At 44.3% G+C, this 24,583-nt stretch overlaps 1 long non-coding RNA gene across 1 annotated transcript; it reads right to left on the minus strand.

Annotated features, from left to right (window-relative positions):
* Nucleotides 1-4,669: 4,669 nt before the first annotated feature.
* Nucleotides 4,670-24,427, minus strand: LOC129491103 (uncharacterized). Its single transcript, XR_008660457.2, has 3 exons — nucleotides 24,276-24,427; nucleotides 19,003-19,115; nucleotides 4,670-5,451 (listed from the first exon to the last, which is right to left on the minus strand). It is a non-coding gene; the product is annotated as an uncharacterized lncRNA (long non-coding RNA).
* Nucleotides 24,428-24,583: the final 156 nt, after the last annotated feature.

Raw genomic sequence — 24,583 nt, forward strand, 5'->3', positions numbered from 1 at the left:
TTCTGACTTATTACAAATATTTCTTTCTTTAAACAACCAGTTAATTTAATTCACGACAAAAATTTACCATATAATACTCTTTTTACATAAATTCTGCCCCCCCCCTTTTTTTCCTTAGGATACTTCTGAACCGGTGAGGTGTGCTCACAATGAGGTTTCCTGTAAAAGTTATTTTTTTTACTTTTTTCTGTTAGCAAAGCAGTTGCCGCTACAGATTGAATGCATTTGGGCCATCCGCAGGTTACTGGGTTAAGGATTTTTGATAGGAAGGCCTCAGTGCTTTCAGGATACGCCCTTGTTTACATTGACAACAAAGTGGTATTGGAGTGTTACAGGGTTACGGAGAATACCTTCAAGTATCAATTACAGGTTTTAAATTTACCTTGGCTTTTAAAGGAATAGGGTACACTTTTTTTTTTAATTCCTTGTATATCTCTCTTTTATTTTCTGTCTCTTTTTCTGTTTGACTTTCCTTTTGCCTCTGCCTCTCTCTCTCTCTCTCTCTGTCTCTCTCTGCTGGTCTTTCCTTGCCTCTGCCAGCCACTTATGCTGCTGTTCTCTCAACCACTATCAGGGGATCTAAAACCAGCTGTAACCAAGTGTCTATGTATGGGAACTGGCCTGGGTGCTTTGGCTTTGGCTTACAGGTTACCATGTGCCATACCTTTGAAACAAGGGACCTGTCCAGGCTTCCTTCTGATGGCCAACCCACCTCTAATGCTGGCCAGTCTATCTTACACAAAGTTTTAAGTTTTCCTGGTGTCATAGTACTCCATAGTCTCCCTTAAATCCTTTCTTGAAATTTTTCAACATAGTTCCTAGTGGGGTGGGCTTACTTTGTGCCTGACCCATGCTTCTTTGAGACAAAACACCATGCTCACACCACACGCACACCACAAAATAAAGAACGGGTAGAAAGGGCACACACACACTTTTGCAGTTTATACCAAACCAAAATCAAAACCAAAATCAGAGTATCAAGAAATCCAAGCCAGGTCAAAACCAAAACCAAAGTATCAAGCAATCCAAATCAAGTCAAAAACAAAAACCAAAGTGCCGGTACAGGCACACCATCGATGATCAGGCCATGCTTCCACCCAGATGGAGTAGGCAAGTTCCCAAGACCAGTCTTGTCAAGCAATTCAAACCAAGTCAAAACCGAAACCAAAACCAAAGTGTGGATAAAGGCACATCGTGGGTGATCAGGTCATGCTTTCACTCAAATGGAGTGGGAAAGTTCCTAAGACCGGTCTTGTCAAGCAATTCAAACCAAGTCAAAACCAAAACCAAAACCAAACCAAAGTGCCAATAAAGGCATGCCGTGGGTGGTCAGGCCACGCTTCCACTCAAATGGAGTAGGCACGTTCCAAAGACTAGTCTTACCAAGTTTCAGATGTCTGGACTCTAAGTACCAGTTCTTTCCTGGTGTTCAGCCACTGCATTGATCCTCCATGGGGGCCTGCCACACACTGCTCTGGCGAGGCATCCCACCGGGGCAAATGCCTACCCAGGAGCACTCTCAGGATCTGCGTCGCTTGGGCTGGTCGAAGTCCCCCACAGGGATGTTCCACAGGGCAGACTTAAGCCGCCTAAGGAGTTGTCTCAACCATCCGCCAATCACCTCACTTCCTGGTCAGGGAACCAAGAAATGTAGCAGGATAAGCTGCAGACAAAACCCCTCAGACACCGAGTTAAAGAAGGAAGTGGTTTATTCAGCCAGGAGCATCGGCAAGACTCCTGTCTCAAGAGCCGAGCTCCCCTAGTGAGCAATTCCTTTCCCTTTTAAGGGCTCACAACTCTAAGGGGGTCCACTTGAGAGGGTTGTGATCGATTGAGCAAGCAGTGGGTATGTGACTGGGGGCTGCATGCATCGGTAATTAGATCAGAACAGAACAGGACAGGGATTTTCACAGTGCTTTTTGATACAATGTCTGTAATCTATAGAAAACATAACCAATTAGATCAGGGGTTGATCTTTAACTACCAGGCCCAGAGTGTGGCGCCAGGCTGTCTGCTTGTGGACTTCATTTCTGCCTTTTAGTTTTTACTTCTTCTTTCTTTGGAGGCAAAAATTGGGCATAAGACAATATGAGGGGTGGTCTTCTCCCTTATTCGTACAACCTAATATGTACTCTGAACCTCATTCCACCAGAATGGAAAAAAAAAAGTATTACCAGCCCTTCATCGGTCCCTTGGACCCCAGCATGGAGGTCACTCTCTCAGGCCAAGTGTCAGTTGAGGGTGGCCTAGGGTGGGTGGGCTAGGGGACGAGGGCAGTGACCACCAGATGGAGCTATCTTAGCAGCCCCTTTGGAGACCAAGCCAAGGGAGATCAAAGGGCTGGAATTCTCCCCAGGGCTTTTCCTCAGCGAGAAGCACCACCTGTGCAAGACATTATAGCAAGGAGTTGGAAAGCTGATAATACAAAGTTTAGAGACTATCAACTATTTAAAATCTATTTTTGACTAATTTATCTTTCTAACATCTCTATAAAATGGTATAAAATGGTCATTTAGTTGCAAAGAGTATACAACTAAAAAATGCAAGACAGATGAAGACTTATAGCGGTTGCTAGGCAGTTAATTATTTTTCTGGACTTTGTGATGTCTGTGGTTTTTGTCAGTATTTCAAAATCTACAATGATTCTTCTCATTTTAAATATTGACTTTATGACATCATTTAATTCTTTATTACATAAGTTTATTTACTCTAAATAAATATTGAATTTATTACATAATTTTAGAGCCCCACAATTGTATATGTTTCAGGCTCCACAGAGCATATATCCACTCTTTTTTTTTTCTTTTTTCTGAGACAGAGTCTTGTTCTGTCGCCCAGGCTGGAGTGCAGTGGCATGATCTTGGCTCGCTGCAACCTCCACCTCCTGGGTTCAAGTGATTCTCCCACCATAGCCTCCTTAGTAGCTGGGACTACAGACGCACATCACCACGCCTGGCTAATTTTTTTTTTTTTTTTTTTTTGGTAGAGACAGGGTTTCACCAAGTAGCCCAGGCTGGTCTTGAACTCCTGGGCTCAAGTGATCCACCCACCTCGGCCTCCCAAAGTGCTGGGATTACAGGCATGAGCCACTTGCCTGGCCTGATCATATATCCACTCTTTTTTTTTTTTTTTTTTGAGACAGAGTCTGTCGCCCAGGCTGAAGTGCAATGGCATGATCACCGCAACCTCCGCCTCCCGGGTTCAAGCGATTCTCCTGCCTCAGCCTCCCAAGTAGCTGGGATTACAGGTGCATGCTACCACACCTGGCTAATTTTCTGTATCTTCAGTAGAGATGAGGTTTCACCATGTTGGCCAGGCTAGTCTCAAACTCCTGACCTCAGGTGATCCACCCGCCACGGCCTCCCAAAGTGCTGGAATTACAAGTGTGAGCCACCATGCCTGTCCCCAAGATTTTTACCTTTGTACCAGTGTGGCCCTTTCAGGTGCTGCAGCTCTGTTTTCATGCCATACTTAAGGTTCAATTGACCTTTTGTCAGGCTTAAATTATGTGCCTAGGACAAGAGCTTGCTAAGAGTTCTGCCTGCACAGTTTTGAGTGACACAAGTTATTCATTTATTGAGCACCTACGACGTGCCTGCTTTAGGCATGTGTGGGTATATCAGTGAACAAAATACAAAAATCACTGCCCTCATAGAGCTTAAATTCTAGAAGAGGGAGAAAAACTAAATAATAAGCCTAAGTAAATTGTATAGTATTATTAGAGTATAAGTGCTACAAAATAGAGTAGGATAATTGGTATCGGAAGTTCAAAGAGATGGAGGCTGAGGTGGGTGGATCACCTGAGGTCAGGAGTTCAAGCCCAGCCTGGGCAACATAGTGAAACCCCATCTCTACGAAAAATACAAAAGTTAGCCAGGCATGGTGGCACGTACCTGTAATCTCAGCTACTCCAGTGGCTGAGGCACAAGCATCACTTGATTCCAGGAGGCAGAGGTTGCAGTGAGCCGAGATCTCGCCAGTCTGGGTGACAGAGTGAGACTCTGTCTCAAAAAAAAAAAAAAGAAGTTCAGAAAGATGGACATGTAGAAATTACAGAGGTGGTAGGCTTCATTGGGAAGTGAGACTTGAGCAATAACTTGGAGGAGATGAGGGAGGGATTGCACAACACAGGATCCAAGGAAAGAGTATTTCAGGCAGAGGAACAGTAAGGGCAAAAGCCTTAAGTAGAAACATGCCTGGCACAGGTGAAGAACAGTAAGAAGGCCAGTGCCTCTGCAGTGGTATAAATTAGGGCAGAAGTACAGGAGATGCAGTCAGAGAGGTAGTGTAGCGGGGGAAGATCAGGTAGGGGCTTGAAAGACTTAGGACTTTGGCTTTTCTGTTCTGAGGAAAATAGGTAACCATTGCAGGGTTTTTAGCAAAGGACTAACATAATATGACTTACCTTCTTACAGTAACACTGCCTGCTGTTTGAAAATAAATTGTGGAGATTCAAGGGTAAAAGCAGTACAGTTAGAAGGTTCACACCAAAGTGGTAGTGGTGGAGGTGGTGGGAAGTAGATTCTGGATGTATTTTGAAGGTAAAACCAATATAATTTGCTGGCAGATTGGATGTGGGATGTAAGAGAATGAGGAGTCAAGGATGACACCTAGGTTTTTAGTCGTATGTATTATTTATCTACTGTTTTGTAAAAGAGCACTACAAAACTCAGTGGCTTAAAACAATAATCATTTATTATGTTATCTTTGAGGCGAGGCATGGTGGCTTATGCCTGTAATCCTAGCACTTTGGGAGGCTGAGGTGGGAGGATCCTTTAAAGCCAGGAGTTCAAGACCAGCCTGGGTAACAAAGCGAGATGCCATCTCTACAAAAAAGAAAACAAGAATTTGAGAGCACCTTGCAGGTAAGTCAGTCACTCTTGCTGGCTAGCACAGCTCTTTCATAAAATAGTGTGAAATTGGGTCTCCAGAATAGTGTTGACATGCTTATTTGGGGTCAAACACAAGATGAGTTCAGGTCTCTGGGCTATCAATAGTCCTCTACCAACCCTTGGTCATGAGCCATGTGTTGGGGACCTTGTGCTGGCCCTCCTTTGTCAGTGTTCTGACTGTGGAACTGCTGGTGGTCCACAGCACCTGAGGACTACAGGGTGGTAGCAGACATCTTTTATTCTGTGTATGACTGCATGCCATCTCCTTTCTGCCCCATCACTCGCACCCAGGGTAGTTACCCTACCCCGGCAGAAGATTCCATGACAGGTGTCAGGCAGTCCTCCCTGGGTAGTCCAACCTTTCTCCTCCAGGATGAATGATTTTGGGATTGTTGCTACACAGTGCCAAAGGGCCCTTTCCAACTGATGTCCTCTTTTGCTTCTGACTGATGTGGTGATGCAATGCTCCCTCCATGTTTGTCTTAAGTCATGCTAAATGAGGCATGCAGGAATGGGATCACTCCTCTTGCTGCACCCGTGGGCCCTTCACACATCTTCCCTGTTGGTGATGGTGTCCAAAAGATAGGCATGTGGTCAACATTCAAAGAATTGATAGTCTAGGAATGTTGTAATTATGGTTTAAAGTGTGCAAAAGAAGATAGGGTTAGAAGAAGTGATGCTCTATGTTTATTACATAAAATTCTGAGTGAAAATTTAACATGATCATAAAACAAATTATTGTTCACATTTTTGGGCATTCTCTGGGTAAGACTTGCATTTGTGATCATAATCAAGAAAATACAGTAATAAAATAAAACAAAATAAAATTAAAAAATTTTTAAAAAGAAAATACAGTAATAATTTTTGAGAGAGTCATGGACAACATCATGAATAATGTATCATGAGTAATGTTGTAACCAAGAGTATTAAGGAACTCCAGAAACAAAAATGTCTATATTATTTCACTACAAACAGGTTCCAAAGACCTATGGAATTATAGTAACAAGAGTTACTACCTTTTCCTCTTGTGGGAGATATGAAATTAGCCAGGAATGGCACATTTGACAATAAAGAACATGAAGAACATGATTTTTGGACCTGAACAAGAAAAGGTGATACCTGCACACTGTGAAGAATCATCACATGCTCTGATATGGACAATAAGCTGATATCTCTTTTCTACCCATTATTCTAAGTCTTCATTGATATATCATTTTGCTATATGTCATTATACTTCACATAGTCTCATAAACTTTGTAATACATTTAAAAATTGATACATAATTCACATACCATAAAATTTACCATTTTAGGCCAGGTATATTGGCTCACACTTGTAATCCCAGCACTTTGGGAGGCCAAGGCGAGTGGATCACTTCAGGCCAGCAGTTTGAGACCAGCCTGGGCAATGTAGTGAAACCCCATCTCTACTAAAAATACAAAAATTAGCTGGGTGTGGTGGCACACACCTGTAATCCCAGTTACTTAGGTGGCTGAGGCACAAGAGTCTCTTGAACCCAGTAGGTGGAGATTGCAATGAACCAAGATTGTGCCACTGTACCCCAGCCTGGGTGACAGAGTGAGAGTCTGTCTCAGAAAAAAAAAAATTACCATAATTATTATAAATTACTGGCCTAATTTTTTTTTTAATTGAGATAGGGTCTCGCTCTGTTACCCAGGCTGGAGTGCAGTGGTGCAAACATGGCTCACTGCAGCCTTGAACTCCTGGGCTCTAGCAATCCTCCTGCCACAGCCTCCCGAGTAGCTGGAACCACAGGTGTGTACCACCATGGCTTGCACTCTAAAACATTTTTTTTTGGCCAGGCACAGTGGCTCACACTTGTAATCCCAGTACTTTGGGAGGCCGAGACAGATGGATCACGAGGTCAGGAGATCGAGACCATCCTAGCCAACATGGCAAAACCCCATCTCTACTAAAAATACAAAAATTAGCTGGGCATGGTGGAGCATGCCTGTAATCCCAGCTACCTGGGAGGCTGAGGCAGGAGAATCACTTGAACCAGGGAGTCGGGAGGTTGCAATGAGCTGAGATGGTGCCACTGCACTCCAGCCTGGCGACAGAGCGAGACTCCATCTCAAAAACAAAACAAACAAGCAAAAAAACCAATTTTTTTTCTGTAGAGGCGGGATCTCGCCATGTTGTCCAGGCTGGTCTCCAACTCCTGGACTCAAGTGATCCTCCTGTTTCAGCCTCCTAATGTGAAATTCACCCTTTTAAAGTGTACATTTTAGTTATTTTTAGAATATTCCCAAGATTGTGCAATCACCACTAATTCCAGAACCTTATTTTCATTAAAAAAATATTTTTACATTAAAATATTTGAGACAGAGTCGATCTGTTGCCCAGGTTAGAGTACAGTGGTACAATATGGCTTACTGCAGCCTTGACCTCCTGGGCTCAAGCAATCCTCCCACCTCAGCCTCCCAAGTAGCTGGGACTACAGGTGTGCACCACCATACCTGGCTAATTAAAAAAAAATTTAATTTTGTAGAGACAAGGTCTCACTATGGTGCCTAGGCTGGTCTTGAACTCTTGGGCTCAATCAATCCTCTCGCCTTGATGCCCCAAAATTCTGGGATTGCAGGCATGAGCCACCATGCCCAGCCCCCAAAACATTTTTATTACCCTGCAAAAAAATCCCTCCATTCATTAGCAGGGTTAATTTCCTTCTCTCTTTCTCCACAACCCCAACAATTACTAATTTACTTTCTCTCTCTAGATTTGCCTATCCTGGAAATTTCATAGAATCATACAATATGTGGCTTTTGGTATCTGACTTCTTTAACTTAGCATAATATTTTAAAGTTCATCCATGTTGTAGCATGTGTCAGTACTTCATTCCTTTTTATGGCTGAACCATATTCCATTGTATGATTATACTACATTTAGTTGGTCCATTCACATTAAATGTCCAATGATGGACATTGGTTTGTTTCCACTTTTTGGCTATTATGAATAATGCTGCTATGAGCATTCATGTACAAATTTTTGTGTGGACATATGCTTTCATTTATTTTGGATATATACCTAGGAGTAGAGTTGCTGGATCATATGGTAACTTTATTTTATTTTATTTTTGAGAGAGTCTCACTGTCACCAAGGCTGAAATGCAATGGTGCGATCTCGGCTCACTGTAACCTCTGCCTCCTGGGTTCAAGCAATTCTCCTGCCTCAGCCTCCCAAGTAGCCAGGATTACAGACGCCTGCCACCAGGCCTGGCTAATTTTTTGTAGTAGAGACAGGGTTTTGCCATGTTGGCCAGGCTGGTCTCAAACTCCCAAACTCAGGTGATCCGCCCGCCTCGCCTCCCGAAGTGCTGGGGTTATAGGTATGAGCCACCGTGCCTGGCCATATGATAACTTTAGATTTAACTTTTTGAGGAATTGCCAACCTGTCTTCCAAAGTGGCTGTACCATTTTATGTTCTCATCAGCAGTTTCTGTGGTCACTAATTTATCTACATCCTTGCCAACATTCCTTATTACTCGTGGTTTTCTTTATAGCTATCTTATTAGATGCGAAGTGGTATTTCACTGTGTTTTTGCTTTGCATTTCCGTAATGACTAATCATGTTGAGTATCTTATTGGGTCCATTGTATATCTTTTTTGGAGAAATGTCTATTCAAGACTTTTGCCCATTTTTTTTTTTAACTTGGGTTATCTTTTTATTGTTGAGGTATTAAAGGCTCTTTATATATTCTGGATACTTATCAGATATATAGCTTGCAGATACTTTTCTCCCATTCCATAGGCTGTTTTTTAATCCTTTTTAATGACTTTTTTGAAGCAAGAACTTTTTTTTTTTTGAGACGGAGTCTCGCTCTATTGCCCAGGCTGGAGTGCAGTGGTGCGATCTTGGCTCACTGCAACCTCCACCTCCCAGGTTCAAGCTATTCTCCTGCCTCAGCCTCCCGAGTAGCTGGGACTACAGATGCGTGCCACCATGCCTGGCTAATGTTTTGCATTTTTAGTACAGGCAAAGTTTCACTGTGTTAGCCAGAATGGTCTTGATCTGACCTTGTGATCCGCCCACCTCAGCCTCCCAAAGTGCTGGGATTACAGGCGTGAGCCACTGCGCCCGGCCCTTCTTTTTTTTTTTTTTGAGACGGAGTCTCGCTCTATCACCCAGGCTGGAGTGCAGTGGCGCAATCTTGGCTCACTGCAACCTCCGCCTCCTGGGTTCAAGTGATTCTCCTGCCTCAGCCTCCCAAGTAGCTGGGACTACAAGCGCCCACCACCACACCTGGCTAATTTTTTTTTTTTTGTATTTTTAATACAGTCAGGGTTTCACCATATTGGCCAGGCTGGTCTCGAACTCCTGTGATCCATCCACCTCAGCCTTCCAAAGTACTGGGATTACAGGCATGAGCCACCGTGCCCGGCCTTATCATGGTGAAACCACGTCTCTACTAAAAATACGAAAAATTAGCCGGGCGTGGTGGCGGGTGCCTGTAGTCCCAGCTACTTGGGAGGCTGAGGCAGGAGAATCACTTGAACCCAGGAGGCAGAGGTTGCAGTGAGCCGAGATTGCACCACTGCACTCCAGCCTGGTGACAGAGCGAGACTCCGACTCAAAAAAAAAATTAATTTATAAAAAAGGTATTCCACATTATATCTCATCAGGGATATACTAATTAAAAGGACAATTAAATACTACTGTGCACCTCTTAGAACGGCCAAAATTCAGAACATTCACAACACCAAATGCTGGTAAAGATGTGGAGTAATGGAAACTCTCATCCATTGCTGGTGGGAATACAAAATGGTACAGCCACTTTGGAAGAGAGTTCTGCAATTTCTTAGAAAACTAAATATACCACAGCCATAAAAAAGAACGAAATCATGTCCTTTGCAGCAACATAGATGCAAGTGGAGGCCATTATCCTAAGTGAACTAACACAGGAACAGAAAACCAAATGCTGCATATTCTGATAAGTGTGAGCTAAATATTGGGTACTCATGGACACAAAGATGGCAACGATAGACACTGGGGACTACTAGAGGGGGTGGGAGGGAAGGGGCAAGGGTTGAAAACTATTGGGGTACTGATATGGTCCCACCCAAATCTCATCTTGAATTGTAATTCCCACAATTCCCGTGTGGAAGGAACCTGGTGGGAGGTAGTTGAGTCATGGGGGCAGGTCTTTCCTGTGCTGTTCTCCTGATAGTGAATAAGTCTCATCAGATCTGATGGTATTGTAAGGGGGAGTTTCCGTGCACAAGCTCTCTCTTTGCCTGCTGCCATCCATGTAAGATGTGACTTGTTCCTCCTTACCTTCCGCCATGATTGTGAGGCTTCCCCAGCCACGTGGAACTGTAAGTCCATTAAATCTCTTTCATGAAGTCTTGGATATGTCTTTATCAGCAGTGTGAAAACAGACTAATACAGGTACTATGCTCACTACCTGGGTGATGGGATCAATTGTAACCCAAACCTTAGCATCATGCTATATACCCATGTAACAAACCTGCACATGTACCCTCTGAATCTAAAATAAAAGTTAAAATTATTGTAAAAAAGAAAATTAAACATCCTCTTACTGTACAATCCAGCAATCATGCTCCTTGGTATTTATCCAAAGGAGTTGAAAACTTATGTCCATATAAACATCTGCACGTGGATGTTTCCAGTAGCTTTATTCATAACTACCAAAACTTGGAAGCAACCAAGATGTCCTTCAGTAGGTGAATGGATAAATTGTGGTACACTCAGACAATGAAATACTATTCAGTGCTATAAAGAAATGAGCCATCAAGCCATGAAAAGGCACAGGAGTCATTTAAATGCATATGTCAACCTAAATAACAAACAAGGAGAGGCTTCCCAAAAGAAAATGATATTTATTTGGGAATAGAGCATTGCAATGAGAATGCATGTGCCACAGTAACCTATATGCATATTCAGGAAGGTAAAGGAAGACAAAGGTTTTCAAAGGAAAAAATGAGGATTACATAATTATTTTGAAATAATTATCCTTGGTTACAAAGATCAATAACAAGGGCGACACCAGTCTGAGGTTGGACAAGCAGTTGCTGGGCAGATGTCTTTGCAGCAGTATTTTTTTGTGAAAGGTTGTGGTGGCCTTTGTGCAAAACTGTGGCTTTTGTAGAATCTTCTTTGTTATCAGTTATACATGCGTGAGAACCCTCTCTTTAAGGTCTTCCTCAGCTCTATTTGTAAGGGTTTTCTTCACAGTGTTTTCTGGTTGTGAGATGCTAGATGGTGTTCAAGATGTTTTAAACATATTAACTCATTTAATCTTTGCAATCACCCTGGGAAGTAGGAACAATGACTACATTACAGATGAGGAAAAGGCTCATTCAGTTTGTCCAAGGTCACAGAGCTTGGATTTGAGCTCTGGTGACTGTTCTGGAGCCCATGCTCTTAATCATTATGCTATGCTGCCTCTTGTGGTACAATTGGCATGTATTGGTAAATGTAACTTTGCAAAGTTTTGTGGTTTTTAACAAATAAATAAAACCTTTAAAGGAAAATGGTAGTTGGACTTGACTTTAAGGGCTGTGGGGAGAGTAAGAAGGTAGAGGGGAGGAAGGTAGGAAAATAGCCACAGATCTGCTTTCCCAAAGTTAGGAAGCAGTGTGGCAGAGTGAGAGATAAAAAGCAGATTAAATCCCTCAGCTCAGGACAAGGATGGAGAGGAGAACCAGTGGAAGCAACTTGGGAATGACCTCGAGGTCCTCGTCTAAATTTTTTTTTTTTTTTTGAGACGGAGTCTCACTCTGTCACCCAGGTTGGAGTGCAGTGGCATGATCTCAGCTCATGGCAACCTCCGTCTCCCGGGTTAAAGCGATTCTCCTGCCTCAGCCTCCCAAGTAGCTGGGACTACAGGCGTGCACCACCATGCCTGGCTAATTTTTGTATTTTTAGTAGAGACGGGGTTTCACCATGTTGGCTAGGCTGCTCTTGAACTCCTGACCTCAGGTGATCTGCCCACTTCAGCCTCCCAAAGTGCTGGGATTATAGGCATGACCCACTGTGCTTGGCCTTTCTTTCTTTCTTTTTCTTTCTTTCTCTCTCTTTCTCTCTCTCCTTCCTTCCTTCCCTCCCTCCCTTTTCTTTCTTTCTTCTCTCTCTCTTCTTTCTTTCTTTCTTTTTCTCTTTCTTCTTCTTTCTCTCTCTCACTCCTTCATTCCCTCCTTCCCTCCTTTCTTTCTCTCTCTCTCTCTCGCTCTGCCACCAGGCTGGAGTGCAGTGGCACAATCATGGCTCACTGCAGACCTGACCTCCTGGGCTCAAGCGATCCTCCTATGTCAGCCTCCTACCTGGAACTACAGGTGCATGCCACTGTACCTGGCTAATTTTTTTTGTAGGGAAAGGGTCTTGCTATGTTGCCCAGGCTGTTCTTGAACTTCTGGACTCAAGTGATCCTCCAGCCTTGGCCCCACAAAGTGTTGGGATTACATGTGTGAGCCATTGCCCCCTGCCAATATCTCCCACCTTTCCTTGTCTACTTTTATAACCCTCCTTCTGATCCCTCCTTTTCATTTCAAATGCACTGATCTTGTTCTGGCCAATGGTTATGAGAAAAAGCAGCTAACAGAAATGAAACACACTGAAATCCAAACCATCTCTCTCTCTCACACACACACATACACACAACTTTTTTCAGACAGAATCTCACTCTGTTGCCCAGGCTAGAGTGCCGTAGTGTGATGACAGCTCACTGCAGGCTTGACCTCCCAAGCTCAAGTGATCCTCCTACCTCAGCCTCCCGAGTAGCTGGGACTATAGATATGTGCTACTGGTTAATTTGTTGTACTTTTTGTAGAGACCAAGTATGGCCATGTTGCCCAGGATGGTCTCAAACTCTTGGGCTCAAGCAATCTGCCCGCCTCAGCCTCCCATCCTCTCAGAGTGCTGGGATTACGGACGTGAGCCACTGTGCCTGGCCCTATATTTTTAAAATTTATTTTCTTTTCTTTTTCTTTTTTTTTTTTTTGAGACAGAGTCTCGCTCTGTCGCCCAGGCTGGAGTGCAGTGGCTCAGTCTCAGCTCACTGCAAGCTCCGCCTCCCGGGTTCACACCATTCTCTTCCCTCAGCCTCCCAAGTAGCTGGGACTACAGGTGCCTGCTACCACGCTTGGCTAACTTTTTTGTATTTTTAGTAGAGACGGGGTTTCACCGTGTTAGCCAGGATGGTCTCGATCTCCTGACCTCGTGATCCGCCCACCTCGGCCTCCGAAAGTGCCAGGATTACATGCATGAGGCAGCACACACCCGGCCTTTTTTTTTTTATTTATTTATTTTTTGAGACGGAGTCTCGCTCTGTCACCCAGGCTGGAGTACAGTGGCGCGATCTCAGCTCACTGCAAGCTTCGCCTCCAGGGTTCACGCCATTCTCCTGCCTCAGCCTCCCGGGTAGCTGGGACTACAGGCACCCACCACCTCACCCGGCTAATTTTTTGTATTTTTTAGTAGAGACAGGGTTTCACCGTGTTAGCCAGGATGGTCTCGATCTCCTGACCTCGTGATCCACTTGCCTCAGCCTCCCAAAGTGCTGGAATTACAGGCGTCAGCCACCGTGCCCGGCCTATTTTATTCTTAATTTTTGAAAAATCGCTATCATTTTTTGAGACTGGGTCTCACTTTGTTGTCCAGGCTAGAGTGAAGTGGTGCAATCATGGCTCCCTGCAGTCTTGAACTTCTGGGCTTAAGTGATCCTCCCACTTCAGCCTCCCAAGTAGCTGGGACTACAGGTGTGTGCCATGGACTCGGCTAACTTTATTTTTAATTTTTTTGTAGAGATGGGATCCCACTGTTGCCCAGGCTGGTCCTCAACTCCTGGACTTAAGCAGCTCAAGCAATTCTCCAGCCTTGGCCTCCCAAAGTGTCAAGATTATAGGCATGAGCCACTATGCCTGGCTGTTTTTTTTTTTTTTTTTTTTTTTTAACCTATTTTTAATTGAGCTGTTTGTTTTTCCTTTTCTTTTCTTTCTTATTTTTTTTTTTTTCAGAGGCTGCTTAATACCTGTTGCTATTGAGTTGGGTGTTTGTTTTCTTTTTCTTTTGTTTTTTTTTTTTTTTTTTTTTTTGAGATGGAGTCTCACTCTATCACCTAGGTTGGAGTGCATTGGTGCAATCTTGGCTCACTGCAACCTCCACTTCCCAGGTTCAAGTGATTCTCCCGCCTCAGTCTCCTGAGTAGTTGGGATTACAGGCACGCACTACCACTCCCAGCTAATTTTTGAATTTTTTAGTAGAGACGGGGGTTTCATCATGTTGGCCAGGCTAGTCTCGAACTCCTGACCTCAAGTGATTTGCCTGCCTTAGCCTCCCAAAGTGGTGGGATTACAGGCGTAAGCCATTGCACCCAGCCAGGTTTTGAGAGTTCATTATATATTCTGGATACAAATCCTTTGTCAGATAGGTGATTTGCAATATTTCCTCCCAGTCCTAGCTTGTGATTTGTTTTTAGTTATCCTAACAGTAGTTATCAAAGAGCATTAATTTTTAATTCTGATAGAGTATATCAATTGCTCTTTTATGGATTGTGCTTCTGGAATCATAGCTAAGACATTTTGCCTAAACCAAGTTGCAGAAAAGATCAAACTGTAGCCTGAAGGAGCTGACTAAGGGCAAGAATCAGAGACTAAACCAGCCACAGGGGCAGGTACTGGACAAGGGGTGTAGGTGTAGAGGAAGAGACTCATTTGTGGATGATAAGACAATTGGGTGGATTTTCAGACAAGCAATTTGGTGGATGATTGATTAGCATTCAGCATCCATTTTCATCTTCTTTTAGCATACTTTCCTGAAGAGGCTAAAAAGCTAAGGATTATATGTCTCAGAATTCCTTACAGCCAATCACATGTACTTGGGTGAGATTTCGAATGCGGAAGTGAGGCTGGGCTCATACCTGTAATTCTAGTACACTGGGAGGCTGAGGCAGGATGGTTGCTTGAGTCTAGGAGTTTGAAACTAGCCTGAGCAATGCAGTGGGACCCTGTATCTACAAACCTTTTTTTTTTTTTCTTTTTAATTAGCCAGTGTGGTGGTACATGTCTGTAGTCCCAGCTACTTGGGAGACTGAGATGGGAGGATCGCTTGAGCCCAGGAGTTCGAAGCTGTAGTAAGCTGTGATTGTGCCACTGCACTCCAGCCTGGATGACAGAGTGAGTGAGACTTTGTCTCAAAAAATATGTATAATAGAATGCAGAAGTGAGACAAAGGCCAATCACCCTGCTACTTTGACTATTTCTCCTGGCCAAGCAAGGTTGTAGAGATGTATCATGTTTCTATAGCAGTGATACTGTGAGGTCTCTAGCTTTGCAAATATTAAGAGGTGGTTGCATCAGAGTGTAGCAGTGGCAATGTCCTGATACAGCTGCTAGCGCCCTGGATCACAGCTGCAGCCACTGACTCTTAAACCCAATTAGTGGAGACTTTCAGGTGCTTCACCCTCCCTGACAGTGGTAGAGGTAACAGATTCCCTGTTGGAGCACTCTTACCTTGTTCTGGTGGTCATTCTTGGAGTTTCAACTCAGAGCTAGTTCCTCTAGACTTTTTTTTTTTTTTTTTTTTTTTTTAGACTGTGTCTTGCTCTATCACCAGGCTGGAGTGCAGTGGCGCGATCTCAGCTCACTGAAACCTCCGCCTCTTGGGTTCAAGTGGTTCTCCTGCTTCAGCCTCCCAAGTAGCTGGGACTACAGGTGTGCACCACCACACCCAGCTAATTTTTGTATTTTTAGTAGAGACAGGGTTTCATCATGTTGGTCAGGATGGTCTCCATCTCTTGACCTCGTGATCCACCTGCTTCAGCCTCCCAAAGTGCTGGGATTACAGGCGTGAGTCACCGCGTCTGGCCGCTCCTCTAGACTTTCTGAAGGATTTCGTAAGCACTTAACTCTTTGTATCCCTAAGATAGTTGCAGGGGTTTCTGTTTTCTGTACCGAATCCCCTCCAACTATCCTGAGTGATACAGGCAATCAGGATGTATCTGGGAGGAATGATAAAGAATCCAACATCTTCACCTGGGCACAGTAGCTCATTCCTATAATCCCAGCACTTTGGGAGGCCAAGGCAGGCGGTTCACTTGAGGCCAGGAGTTTGAGACCGGCCTGGCCAACATCGTGAAACCCCATCTCTACTAAAAACAAATACAAAAATTAGCCAGGCATGGTGGCGCGTGCCTGTAATACCAGCTACTCAGGAGGCTGAGGCATGAGAATCACTTGAACCCTGGAAGTGGAGGTTGCAGTGAGCCGAGATCATGCCACTGCACTACAGCCTGCGCCACAGAGTGACTCTGTTTCAAAAAAACAAACAAACAAAAACAAAACAAAAAACATCTTATCATGTGGGAAAAATGGGACTGTGGGAAGGCATTCATTTGTTTAACAAGCATGTAACAGACATGGAGTGGGTGCTATAGCTAGACATCAGGAATACCTACCTTCCCTGAAGGAGCTTACGTGACCTGATGATTTCATGGTATGATGACAGAGATATGTTCGAGTACTATGTGCTCACAGAGATGTTCTCAGACTTGGTAGAGATGTCATCAAAGAGGCTATCTCTAAGCTTGGTTTTAACAGATGAGTAGGAATTGGCCAGCAAAGGGGAAGAGCATTCTATCTGCAATAGGGAAAATTATTTTATTACTATTATTATTTTTCGAGACAGGATCTCACTCTGTCCCCCAGGCTGGAGTGCAGTAGTGCAGTCATGGCTCACTGCAGCCTAGACCTCCCAGGCTCATGTGATCCTCCCACCTCAGCCTCTCAAGTAGCTGGGACCACAGGCGCATGCCACCACGCCCAGCTCATTTTTGTATTTTTTTTGTAGAGACGGGGTTTCACCATGTTGCCCACGGTGGTCTTAAACTCCTAGGCTCAAGTCATCCTCCCTCCTCAGCCTCCCAAAGTGCTGAGATTACAGGTGTGAGCCACCGCCTGTAATAATTTGCCAGGGCAAATTATTAAGTAAAACTCTTAAATCTGTGTTCACAGTTCTCCCACACCCTCCTAGGAAAGAGATGAGGAGAGGAGATGTGTGTTTCTAAAGACTAGGTGCTAGACTAGGAGGTAGGGACAATGTAGAAGCTTCTTCGATGGGTAGGAGAGGAGTGGAGGCTGGAGTTTGAAAGTGCTGTCAGTAAGGAGGGGGAAGCAGTTGACCTATGAGCTTCCCTAGAGGCTAAAGGCAGGGCATCCTTAAGCTGGTCTAAACTCTTCAGTCTTCTTTACTTCCTCACTTCTCATTAGAGAATCAGATGGTATGGAATTCTGAAACAAGGCCTGAGTTCAGAGCCAGGGATACCACTGACTCATTAGGCGGTCTTGTTCATATGACTTCACTTTTTAAAATCTGCCTTCTCATCTATAAGATAAGGATAATGATAATATCTCCCTTGTATAGTGTTGTAAAGATCTAATTAGGTAATGGATGTGAAAAAATATTGAAAATTGTAAAACACTATAATAATACCAGTGATTTTTTTTAAATTATACTTTAAGTTCTGGGGTACATGTGCAGAACATGCAGGTTTGTCACACAGGTGCACATGCCATGGTGGTTTGCTGCACCCATCAACTTGTCATCTACATTAGGTATTTCTCCTAAGGCTATCCCTCCCCTAGCCCCACACCCACCAACAGGCCCTGGTTTGTGATGTTCCCCTCCCTGTGTCCAGGTGTTCTCATTGTTCAACTCCCACTTATGAGTGAGAACGTGCAGTGTTTGGTTTTCTGTTCTTTTATTAGTTTGCTGAGAATGATGGTTTCCAGCTTCATCCATGTCCCTGTAAAGGACATTAACTCATCTTTTTTATGGCTGTATAGTATTCCATGGTGTATATGTGCCACATTTTCCTTATATAGTCTATCATTGATGGGCATTTGGGTTGGTTCCAAGTCTTTGCTATTGCAAATGATCACTGTGCACACAATAAACATACATGTGCATGTGTCTTTATAGTAGACACTCTGTTGCACAGGCTGGAGTGCAATGGCGCAATCCCAGCTCACTGCAACCTTCCCCTCTTGGGTTCAAGCGAGTCTCCTGCCACAGCCTCCCAAGTAGCTGGGATTACAAATGTAATTAGCCACCACACCTGGCTAATTTTTATATTTTTAGTAAAGATGGAGTTTCAGCATGTTGGCCAGGCTGGTCTCGAACTCCTGGCCTCAAGCGATCTGCCTGCCTCGGCCTCTCAAAGTGCTGGGATTACAGGCGTGAGCCACCGTACCCAGCCCTACTTGTCAGTATTATTATGTAATAAGCAATGAAGTCTGGTTGATTGTATCTCAGGTATATCTCCTTCCCCAACTTTACTTCTGTTCATCCCTCTGCTCTGATTTGGTTCAGGCTTCTATCTTCTCTATGTCGTTTCTGTAGACCCTCTATATTTTCAAATGCTCCTAAAGGAATTTTTCCACAGAGCTTACTTATAAACTGTCTAGGACATGCTACTATCTATATAATAAAGGACAAACTCAACCAGGCATGGTGGCTTGTGCCTATAATCCCAACACTTTGGGAGGCTGAGGCAGGAGGATCATTTGAGCCCAGGAGCTCGAGACCAGCTTGGGCAACATGGCGAAACCCCATCTCTACAAAAAAATACAAAAATTAGCTGGGCATGATGGCACAGACCTGTAGCCACAGGTACTAGGAAAGCTAAGATGGGAGGATCACTTGAGCTAGGAGGTTGAGGTTGCAGTGAGCAGAGATCGTGCCGCTGCACTCCAGCCTGGGTGACAGAGCAAGACCCTATCTCAAAAAAAAAAAAAAAAAAAAAAAGGGACAAACTTCTTAGCTTAGCACAAGGCTCTTTTTGAACTTGATTTGACCTGTCTTTCTAGATTTATCTCCTCTCTTCCTGCTACACACCCTACTCTTCAGCCTCACTGGATTCTTACTATTGCTCAAACAATCCATTTTCACCTGTATCATTCCCCCTTCTGGAATGCCTTTTCTCCTTCCTGATCATCCTTCCATCACCTTCTAATCACACTGTTCTCTCTTTTCCATTTGGCACATCTATTCTCCCTTAAACGATAGCTCAAGTGTCATCCCCTCCCCAGTTCTCTCAGTAGCACTTGGCATGCCCCTCTATGACAACACTTACCATATTGTTTTGTAAACATTAGTTTGAGAGGCTTTTGGATTCCTATTCGCCCTATTGTGAGCACAGGGAAGAAAGACACCTATTCATAGCTGGATCTTCCTTATCCTTAGTACCTGAAACAAAAGAGGACTGGATATATATACTTTTAAATAAACAAATAAGCTCCACAGACAAGACATAGACAAAAAATTAAACAGCTTTGGGAGGCCTACGCAGGTGGATCACCCGAGGTCAGCAGTTGGAGATCAGCCTGGCCAACATGGTGAAATCCAGTCTCTACTAAAAATACAAAAATTAGCCGGATGTGGTGGTGCACACCTGTAATCCCAGCTACTTGGGAGGCTGAGGATGGAGAATCACTTGAACCCAGAGGTGGCGGTTGCAGTGAGCCAAGACTGCACCACTGTACTCCAGTCTGGGCAACAGAGTGAGACTCTGTCAAAAAAAAAAAAAAAAAAATTAAACAGCACAAGGCAGTAAAGGAACTAAAAGTTACATATCTACAAGTTCCAAATGAAAAGTAGAGAAAACAAGAGTCATGATCATTTGAATTTGGGAAAACTCCAGGATGGGATTTGAAACTTGGTACCCACCAGGCCGGGCGCGGTGGCTCACGCTTGTAATCCCAGCACTTTGGGAGGCCGAGGCGGGCGGATCACGAGGTCAGGAGATCGAGACCACGGTGAAACCCCGTCTCTACTAAAAATACAAAAAATTAGCCGGGCGCGGTGGCGGGCGCCTGTAGTCCCAGCTACTCAGAGAGGCTGAGGCGGGAGAATGGCGTGAACCCGGGAGGCGGAGCTTGCAGTGAGCCGAGACTGCGCCACTGCACTCCAGCCTGGGTGACAGAGCGAGACTCCATCTCAAAAAAAAAAAAAAAAAAAAAAAAAAGAAACTTGGTACCCACCAATATAATACCAACAATCTCACATGGTTCCTTCAAACTGGGTCCACACTCCTCCTCTCTACCTTGCCTCTCTTGCCCCAGACTTGGAGCTCTTTTGAAGTTGGCAGCAGGTCTTTTGTTCATCTTTTCATCTTGCATTCTTTCTTTATCTACTGGCATCTAGCCAGATGTTTTGCACATAAGCACCCAATAAACCTAAAGATTGTATTAAGCCTGGGTGGGATTTGGATAGATGGAGTAGAAGGAAGAAGAAATCCAGGGATGCAGCAGGAATGTGTTAGTTTCCTGTTGCTTCTCTAACAAATTATCACAAACGGTGGCTAAGAACAACACAGATTTACGATTTTATAGTTCTAGAGATCAGAAGTCTGAAATCAGGTCTAATAGGGCTCAAATTAAAGTGTTGACAGGGCCATGTTCCTTATAGAGGATTGAGGGGAGAATCTGTTTCCTTGACTTTTTTCAGTTTCTAGAAGCTACTGCATTCTTTGGCTCATGGCCCCATCTCACCCTGACCCCTGCTTCTGACATCACATCCCCCTCCCTCATTTTGGCCTTTCCTCTTATTATAAGGACTGTTGTCATCACATTGAGATCACCTGGAGAGTCTTCTCATCTCTAGATCTGTAACTTAATCACATCTGCAAAGTCCCTTTTGCCATGTAAGATAACATATACACAGGTTCTGGAGATTAGGACATGGATACTTTGGGAGCCATTATTCTGTCTACCACAAAGAGCAAAGCTAGACATAAGAATGAGCAACTAATGTTTGGAGATGGACCTTTCCAGCTGAAGCAAAGGGTTGATTTGATTAGAAGACATTAGAGTTTGGAGATAGACCCTCAAATATCAGAGTAAGGAGTTTTAGTTTTATCCTATAGAAAGTAAGCATTAAAGGTGGGTGAGCAGGGAGTTAACAATGAAAGAAGTAATCTAGCAGACCCCCAAAGACCCTAGAGTGTATAAATCTGGTGGTTATGCTTGAGGCAAGCAAAAACAGAATTAAAAGGTTAGGGACCAAGAGACCACACAAAGGTGAATACACTGCTGTTTACTGTCCTATCGAGTTTCTTCTTTTTGCTAGATGTTCCTTGTGCATCCACGATAAATGGTGAATTATTTCCCTTCTTGAACTCTCAACTTTTGTCTAGTGGAAGTCTACAGTCTTGTTATAATCCCTCTGCTTAAAAGAGTCTGCCACAGCAGTTGGGAAAGCACGTATTTAGGGTAAGAAGTGGAGAGGAAGAAAGGGGATAAGATGTGAACTGATTAATTTGTTCACTGATTAGGAGAGTCTGAGCTTCACAGGAAAGGGTTTCAATGGTTTGGAAAGACAGGGACTCTACCTCTTGGTTGTAAACAACAGGAACCCAATGCATAATGAGTTAGAAAAAGAATTTACTAGCTTTTGGCCGGGCGCGGTGGCTCATGCCTGTAATCCCAGCACTTTGGGAGGCTGAGGCGGGCGGATCACGAGGTCAGGAGATCGAGACCATTCTGGCTAACACGGTGAAACCCCGTCTCTACTAAAAATACAAAAAAATTAGCCGGGCGTGGTGGTGGGCGCCTGTAGTCCCAGCTACTCAGGAGGCTGAGGCAGGAGAATGGCGTGAACCTGGGAGGCGGAGCTTGCAGTGAGCTGAGATCACACCACTGTACTCCAGCCTGGGCGACAGAGTGAGACTTCATCTCAAAAAAATAAATACATAAAATTAAAAAGAAAAAGAATTTACTAGCTTTAATAGTGTCTATATGACGATGATTTCCAAATTTACATTGCCAAATTGCATAAATTAATAAGTAGAGCTGCTGCTTGTCGCAGGCATGATGGCTTCAAGGTTACTTTGCACAGCTGGAACGCTGGCCATGAAGGCTTTGAGGGCTTGCAGCCCCAGTAGGGTGCAATCGCAATAAGACATATATGAGTCTGAAGAGCAAATTCATATATATCCAATTGCCTAGTGGATATCTTTACTTGGATGTCCAAAAGGCAAATCAAACTCAACATGGCCCAAACTTGTTCCTGACCTTCCCTTTCCAGTTCCCCCTCACCAAACCTACTCCTCCTATCATTTCCCCCATTTCAATTAGTGAAAACTCCACCATCTTTGTTGCTCAAGTCAAATACTTTGCAGTTATCTTTCATTCACCCTCCACATTCAAACTATCAAGAAATTCCATCAGCTTTACTTTCAAGTCTATAAAAAATCTGACCATTTCTTTCCACCGGTACAGCTACCACCCTGGTTCAAACCATCTCTCACCCAAATGATTGGACTAGCCTGCTAACTAGTCTCCCTGTCCATACTTCTATTGGTTTGTTTTCAATGCAAGAGCCAGAGTGATCCCTGTTATAAAACATGTTAGATCATATCACTCCTCTACTCAAAATCCTCCAATGGCTACCTATCCTACTTAGAGAAAACCAAAGTCCTCATACAATAGCCTACAATATCCTACACAATATGGCTTCTGGTTACCTTTCTGACTTCATCTTTCACTACTCTTTTCCTTGCTCATTGCACTCCAGCTACACTGGCATCTTTGCTCTTCTTCTAATACATCAGACATAGTATGCACTTGCTATTCCCTTTGTCTGGATAATTCTTCCCTAGATAGCCACATAGCTTATTTCCTTGCATCCTTCAGATCTTTACCCAAATGCTATCTTATTAGTGAGTCTTTCCTTGATCATCCTATTTAAAATATTTATTATGAGGGAGGGGAAGAAGGAGCCAATGCAATGACTAGTCTTTATTGGAGAGAAGACACTTTACAGCACATTTTGAGCAATTAGTGCCACGGCTCACTGGGCCAACTTGTGGGGCATCTGCTTGTAATGGGTTCACAGTTAGAGCATCGCTGGATCTCACCTTTGTGCAGCCAGAACCAGTTGACAGCACTGTTGTCCTCTTCACCGATGCAGCTCACTATTATCTTGGTGATGGAGGGAGCTGTTAGGGTCTTCCCTGGTGCCTGAAGCTGCCTTTGGGGGTAGTATATTGTATGGGTCCAATCTCATACATGGCTCTCATGAACTCCCTCTCCAGCCCAGTCATCTGCTCGTCATCAGTAGGAACACCACCTCCAGATGTCATGAAGCACGCTGCAACCACCCCATTGGGACTGTAAGCCCTCAGGCCTATGCAGCTAGCGCTCCAGCTCTGAAAATTAACCTTGAAGCCATCATGCCTGTGACAAGCAGCAGCTTTATTTATTTATTTATTGAGACAGAGTCTCACCCTGTCACCCAGGCTAGAGTGGAGTGCCATGAACATGGCTCACTACAGCCTCAATCTCCTAGGTTCAATTGATTCTCCCGCCTCAGCCTCCCAAGTAAGCAACTCTATTTAAAATCTGAATGCTTCTTCCATCTCTATCCCCTTTCAGTTTTATTTTTATTAACACTTATCACTAACATCTATACATTTTACTTATCTAGTTTATTGTCTACCTTTCCTTCTACACAGATTGTGAATTCCAAGAGGACACAATGTATATCCTGTTTGTTCCCAGATGTATCTTCAATGCCCAGAATAGTATCTGGCATAGAATAAGCTTTTTAAAATAAATATTTGTTGAATAAATGAATGAAAAATTTAGGTGATAACTTCAGGCATGGTTAGATACAGGTTCTTGGCATGTTATTAGAATTTTGTCCTGTCTCGTAGCTTTTCTCTCCTCTGCGTTGGCCTCATTCTCAAGCAGGCTTGATGTGTTACAGGTGATGATAAGACGGCCACCAGCGGCTGCAGGTTTACATTCTAACAATTTTGCAGCCTAAATGGAGAGAGAGTGAGTGCCTCTTTCCTGATTGTTCCAGAGAAAGCCTTGGATATATCATATTGTCTGGGCTTGGGTCAAGTGACAACCCCTAAAACAGTGTCTATGGGTAGAGGAGGAAAATGTTGTGACTGACTGGGCCTGGGTCATGGGGCCCGTTGGAACTGGGGATAAAGTTCAGCTCCATTTAGACTGAGAAGAGGGGAGAGGTGGTTTCCTAAAAGAAAAGGGGGTGCTATCACTGGAAGAAGATGGCGGCTAGACAACAAATGTCCACCGCAAATGTCAACGACCCACCCGCCGACTGAGCCCAGAACAGCGTTCTTCTCCTGCCTCTCCATTTTCACACGCAGCCAGATGAGCCTCTGACCGTGGTTAAGCTTCTCTCCTCCCAAATGTCTTTTCCCCTGCCTCTGTCGGGTAAGGGCTTCCTCATCCCTCAATGCCTGGTCCAACTATGATCTCCCTCACCCCGACTCTTAACAGATACTGTCTCTCTCCCTCTTCTGAGTATCCTGCTTGTTTCTACTTCTCTTGTAGTTATTTTTGTACGCCATGCCTTGTATAATATTTTACTTACTTGTATACATCATGAGTTCCTTTTGAAAAAGGGTACGGTCCATTCCCGGGGTGTCCACGCCAGCTCCTCACGCTCTCTGGGAACCGCGGTGATTCGATGCCGGCTGAGGCCGCCAGGGAGCGCTCGGCGCCCGGCACGAGGCCGTCAAGGGCGGGAGGCGCTGTGATTGGCAGACGCGGCCGTCAATCGGGCGCAGGCGGGGCGGACCGGGCCGCCTGGGAGGCCTCTGGGCGGGAGGCGGGGCCTGCATGAATGGGGCGCGCGTCGCGCGGGCTGCAGTCGGCGCTCGCGGGGGAAGCCCGAGTCCC

Source organism: Symphalangus syndactylus, chromosome 10 (genome assembly GCF_028878055.3).
Source record: "Symphalangus syndactylus isolate Jambi chromosome 10, NHGRI_mSymSyn1-v2.1_pri, whole genome shotgun sequence".
In the NCBI taxonomy this organism is placed as follows: Eukaryota; Metazoa; Chordata; class Mammalia; order Primates; family Hylobatidae; genus Symphalangus; species Symphalangus syndactylus.